This window comes from Syngnathoides biaculeatus, chromosome 12 (genome assembly GCF_019802595.1).
Source record: "Syngnathoides biaculeatus isolate LvHL_M chromosome 12, ASM1980259v1, whole genome shotgun sequence".
NCBI lineage: Eukaryota > Metazoa > Chordata > Actinopteri > Syngnathiformes > Syngnathidae > Syngnathoides > Syngnathoides biaculeatus.
Window position 1 is genome coordinate 26,542,202 of NC_084651.1, and position 6,000 is coordinate 26,548,201.

At 42.3% G+C, this 6,000-nt stretch overlaps 1 protein-coding gene and 1 long non-coding RNA gene across 12 annotated transcripts in view; one reads left to right on the forward strand and one right to left on the reverse strand.

Moving 5' to 3' along the window:
- The window catches only part of LOC133510129 (uncharacterized), a 116,824-nt gene that overhangs the window by 19,741 nt on the left and 91,083 nt on the right, over positions 1-6,000 (reverse strand). Inside the window, exon 21 of one of the 8 annotated variants that reach the window (XR_009797518.1) lies at positions 4,384-4,458. The exons of the other annotated variants lie outside the window; for them this stretch is intronic. This is a non-coding gene — a long non-coding RNA (uncharacterized LOC133510129). The remainder of the gene's footprint in view (positions 1-4,383; positions 4,459-6,000) is intronic. 8 annotated transcript variants of the gene reach the window in all.
- The window catches only part of hspa12a (heat shock protein 12A), a 90,473-nt gene that overhangs the window by 487 nt on the left and 83,986 nt on the right, over positions 1-6,000 (forward strand). The gene's annotated exons all lie outside the window — the stretch shown is intronic.

Sequence of the window (6,000 nt, forward strand, 5' to 3'; positions counted from 1 at the left end):
ATTTTCGACAGTCCCAATACGTCTCTATAGCCATTACCTAATTTTATGAAAGGGAACCGCAGTATGACTGGACCTCGCCTCCTCGCTCGGGCATCATCGCAGACATGACTACATAAAAACTTCATCATCCTTGTCCAGTGAACACTTGTCCCATCTTTTGTAATGTATACCAATTTAATATTGAGACTTGGAGCTTCGTACTGAGCTGGACCACGGCACATCGTAACAGTGTAAAGACACTGCACCCCCAATAAATAAATAAATAAATCGCACCATGCCCTCATTTAGCGCAGTGTGCCTCCTGCTCAGGTCTTGCTGGGTGGGCCACAATATCTCAGGGGAAAAAAACATCATAAGTGAGTCAGATTGAACAAACACAAAATCCTAATAGAAAGAACTCCTGAATTATAACCCTAACCCCATAATATACTGTAAAGCAAGCATGCAACCAACTGTACATTATTAAATGAGTGGGCAATAGCACACGATTTAAATTGGAGTCACGTCTTGAAGATTCGTAAATCACCATAAGTAGGTATTTCGCCTTGTAACCCTCTTAAGACAACTGAGTTAAAATTGGATGACTCGAAAAATCCCTAAACTTGGACCAACCTTGCTCGTGGTTATTGTAAACCACCTGGGCTGGGTTATGGGTGTGACGCTGCGTGTTAGGGTGGGGTTGCTTTCTACCCCAACCTCACAAGGATTATCACAGGCCTGTTAGATCAACACTGGAATCTTCCATCAAGCTCCTGTTCTCTGTCTAACTGACTCCCAATCAGCTGGTGGCCAATATTAGCTACTCCTCCGCTAAGATGGGACCCCAAACATACTCAACATTTTAATTACTCCCATAAGTTATTGTCAAGGGTCTTTCGGTCCATTGAAAGGCTCTATATGAATCGAAAATATCATTTTTGGTATTCTTTATGATTTTGGGGGTTTAGACTATGAATGTTGGCAATGATAAAAAAAAATGGGATTGGTGTCTATTATTTGCACAGTTTTGCTATTGCTTCTTGGTGTCTAACTGCAGAGAGTAGCAAGGCTTGATTGGTATTAAAGATATTCTGAACATTCACATTTTTATGAATAGATTTTGAAAGGCTCTTTTTGTTTTGGTAAAAGTATGATCCTTGAATGATAATTATTCCTTGAATGTGACTTAGTATGAACTTTTCCCCCCAATTTTAAAATGCTGCAAGTTGTTTTAAAAACAAGTCTCTCTGGGACATGTTTTACTCAAAATACACCACAAATTCTAAGTAGCAATGGACCGATACTTTTTTTCAGGGCTGAAACAGATACAAATACAGATAAGAAATCAAGCAGCGTGATAACCAGTATTCAGAGCCAATATTTGTTTGTGGTGAAATGGAGAATATTAACATTGAAATTTTGAACAATAAAAACTTCATCACTTGACTTTGTTTAAATGCCTTTAACAGGGTTGACACTGCAACCAAATTGGTCGTGTTTGTGACCTTTTTTCAGGTTGTTGCATTTATTAATATTTGAATGTGGCCTTTTTTTCCACTGCAGTCTCCTCCTGTATGATGTAGAGAGAGAGAAAAACATCCATTCATCCATTTTCTGAACCGCTTATCTTTATAAGGCTTACAGGATTGTTGGAGCTTATCGCCATCCAACTTTCCGCAAAAGGCGGACAACACCCTGAACTGGTCGCCAATCACAGCGCACATAGAAAAGAAAAAAACAGAGAACACTGTGATACAAACTCAACCATTTTCACGACATACTATTACCTTATGCACACCACTGATAGTTGTGTCTGGCCAGTCACCACCCCTTACAGTTCTTTCTATCTATCTATCTATCTATCTATCTATCTATCTATCTATCTATAGGTCTGTCCATCCATCTAAACCCTGCTTATCGGATAGACATATAAAGATATTGCATGTGCAAATTTAAAAAGCACATAGTCTTTGAAAGAGAATTGTGAAGAAAACCAATTTAAAAAAACAGTAATAGAGTATGTGGTGGGTATTCACATTTCTCTTTGCTTGTCTTCTCGGGCCTGCATCACCCCACCTCGCTTCCGGTTTTCAGGACCCAGAGGAATGGGAGTATGGCCCCCTGATGACTCATGGGGGCCCACCTTCCTCTTTTATCTCTTGGCGCCATCACTCGTCCTTACCTACGGTGTCGCTTAACATGGATTGGCTTTTGTTGGTCCATGACCATAGTCGGATGGTGGCTGGCACCTGACTGTTGACGGCTGGAGGCCCCATGATCTCTCCAGGGGGCGTGGGCCTGTAGAAGGTGGCGGACATTAGAGGTGGGTGCTCTTGTGATCCTCTTTGGGACTTTTTAGAGGACGTCGATTGGGGTGGGGACTACCCTGGGTACTGGGAAGCAGGTGGTGTCCCCCTGTTTGGGTCAATCGCTGGACGAGCTCAATTGCTTAACTTGTGGTTAGAGGGGCCCAAACATCCTTAATGTGCTGACTTAGCAACTCAAACATCACTTGACTAACATGCATTTGATATGGCTTGTGCTGGGACCACGGATAACAACAAAAGTTGAATGAACATATCAACTCACAGGTTTACAAGTCTTAAGACACTAAAATGAATCCCACCGCACTACTCGTCAGTAGCACTACGTTGCTTATTTCCCACATTCTTACCTGCCGTTCCCTTTACTGTCCTCTCTCATCTCCTACTAGTTAGCTTTGCATTATGCTATTGCCCCCCCCCCCATCCACAAATAAGAACATGATTTGACTGTTGTAAAGTTACCCATCCAACCATCCATCCATCCATTTTTGACACGACTTATCCTAGATACTGTTGCAGGGCGCTGGAGTCCATTGCATCTTACTTTGGGCAAAAGGCGGAGCACCCCAAATTGATTGTCAGTCAGTTGCAGGGCAAATGTAAAGTTACCTGTACTCAAATATCTAGATCATTTTTCTGCTGTGGTTAAATAGCTATTCCCCTCACCCACTCCGCCACTCTGTTGGTCCCCCTATAATCCTTTTCTCTACGGCTGCATTTTCAGGAAACAGAATACAAAAAATACAAATAGAAGTATTTAAAATTGGGCGACACGGTGGTGCAATTGGTTACAGCATTGGCCTCACATTTCTGAGGACTGGATTTCCCAGCCCAGCTTGTGTGGAGTTTGCATGTTCTCCCCGTTTCTGCTTGGGTTTTCTCCAGGCAATCTGTTTCCCCCCACTTCCCAAAAAACATGCTTTGATTGGAGACTCTAAATTGCCTCTAGGTGTGATTGTGAGTGCAAGTGTTTGTCTTAATGTGGCCTGCAATTGGCTGGTAACCAGTTAAGGGAGGACCCCGCCTCTTGCCCGATGATAGCTGTGATAGGCTCTGGCACTCAGGACCCTTGTGAGGGTAAGTGCCTCAGAAAATGAAGGGTTAGAGTGTTGTTCTCACAGCTCTGGTGCCACCTGTGTGGCGTTTGCATGTTCTCCCTGTGGTAGCATGGGTTTTCTCCGGGCATTCCGGTTTTCTCCAACATCCCAAAAACATCCATTAATTGGGGTCTCTAATTTGCCCTTACATGTGATTGTGACTGTTTTTTTTCTCTCTATGTGCCCTGCGATTGGTTGGCAACCAGTTCAGGGTGTACTCCGCCTCCTGCCCGATAATAGCTGGGATAGGATCCAGCAATCCCACGACCCTTTTGATGATAAGCGGCTCAGAAAATGGGTGGGTGGTGTGGGTATTTCAAAACTATTTCAAACTGCCCTCTTCCAGGAGAAAAGGCCTACACAGCCATCATTCTCCAAGGCCATGCAGCTGAACAGGACTGGTTTAAAAAAATAAATGGAACCAAATCATGTGCTGGTCCTTTTTCAATTAGTCGCACCAACACAAATGAAATAGTTGGTCACACCAGTGCTACTTGTGGAGGCATGAGCATTTCACGGAAACGATCGTTCCGTTACCGTGTCAGTACCTAGCCTGAGAAAACGTGGAACTGAAAGTCCGTTTCCCAGATCTCTGGGCTTACTTTTAATAAAATTCGCCCATGTGTGGAATGTAAAACAAGTTCTCAACGAAATACAACAATCTGTATAAAACGAACCTACATGAAACCCCTTTATTTTTAATGATTAAAACGCCCAGCTTTGTCAGTGTGGTTTACAAACAGCACCGGTTTCCGCTTCTGCGCTACGCATGCGCAAGGTCGAGTTATTCATATCCGGGTCACTCAAACGCTAGTCACACATGTCGGTTGCTAAGCGTAGAAGACAAAATGCTCATGCCTGCTAAGGCTTTATTTTGAAGTACATGTAAAAACCGGTTCCCATGAGCATTATCAATGGGAACCGAAAAATCGTTTCCCACCGTTTCCCAGGACAAAAATCAACAGAACCGAAAGATCGGTTACCATATTTGCCGAAATCCTCATGCCTGTTGTGCAAAAGGTAGTGTAGAGCTGTGATTTGAGCACATCTGTCATTATCTGGAGTTCAAGACAGTGGACAGTTGATCAAATTAGCAACCCAGGAATAATACAGTTTGTCTGTGACAGCATGGTGGTGGGGGCCCCTGCTGCTTGGGGAAGCTTGCTTGTTGTCAAGCCACGTGGTACCCGGAGTACAACACATCGCGGAGTGTTGAATAAATGCAAGAATTAACATCCTTAATCTGTTAAATCTAAATCCTTTTTTGGATATTAGGGGTTACTAGTGGTTTGTTTGAACGTGTTGTTTATTTAACATTTATATGGCCAATTTAAAAGGTTAATGTTAGTTTCTGCTTGTTTTTCTTTTTTTGGGGGATTGGGGAAGAAACCATGACTTTATTTTGTATCTGAAATATTGACTTCCGGGTTACATCTGCAAAACCAATAATCCTGACAGCGTGCTTAATGACTGACAAAACATGCCCCAGAAATTTCCGACTGTAATTATATTTAGTCGATGCTTGGTGATTGTCATACTTTGATGATGTTATTGTACAATTGTCATTTCATATAATGTAATTAAATAGCTTGCAGTTATTCTCCTGTAAGACTAGACTTTACACTGAAGTAAATAAGTATTTGAACACTCTGCGATATTGCAAGTTCTCCCACTTTGAAATCATAGAGGGGTCTGAAATTTTCATCGTAGCTGCATGTCCACTGTGAGAAAGATAATCTAAAAAGAAAAATCCAGAAATCACAATATATGATTTTTTTCACGATTTATTGGTGTGATACAGCTGCAAATGACTGTGAAACATGGGGGTGGTAGCATCATGATTTGGGAGTGTCTGTTCTAGAGCACCTGAGAAAACCAATGTTATTTGGTACAGTAGCTTTTGTTTGCAATTAGAGAGGTCAAATGTTTCCTGAAGTTGTTCACCAGGTTTGCACACACTGCAGGAGGGATTTTGGCCCACTCCTCCACACAGATCTTCTCGAGATCAGACAGGTCTCTGGGCTGTCGCTTAGAAACATGGAGTTTAAACCTCAAGTGTCGTCAAACAGATGATTTTTGGTATATTAATAATGAAAAACCCACAGCCAACATGGTCCCATGTGTTTTTTCACCACAAAACATGATTTTGACATACAGCTTTTTGTAACTCCCGCCATGAAAATCCTCTCAGGGATTTGTTTTCTAGAAGAAGCAGGAAGTAACGTACAAGACAGAGGCGGCCCCGAGTGGACTTGTTTGTTACCATTAGTTTTACCTCCGGGACGCTAGCTCGTTGTTCCCTCATGTTAGCCAAAATGCTGGCTCATTGCATTGCTGGACATTGCTTGAACACTCGGGCTAATGGAATTACCCTTCATAAATTTGAAAGAGACCCTGTTCGTTGTGAAAAATTGGATTGCACGGGTGCAGAGGAAGAGAGCTTCGTGGGTTCCAAATAACAGGTTGGTGTGTATACAGCTACTAAAAAAAACTAGTTTGGGGCGGACCACGTAATCGGTCTCTCTCATAACGTAGCAAAAGATCCGCATATGAAATGTGTTGATGTGCGCATACAGCTACTAAAAAAAATAATAGTTTGG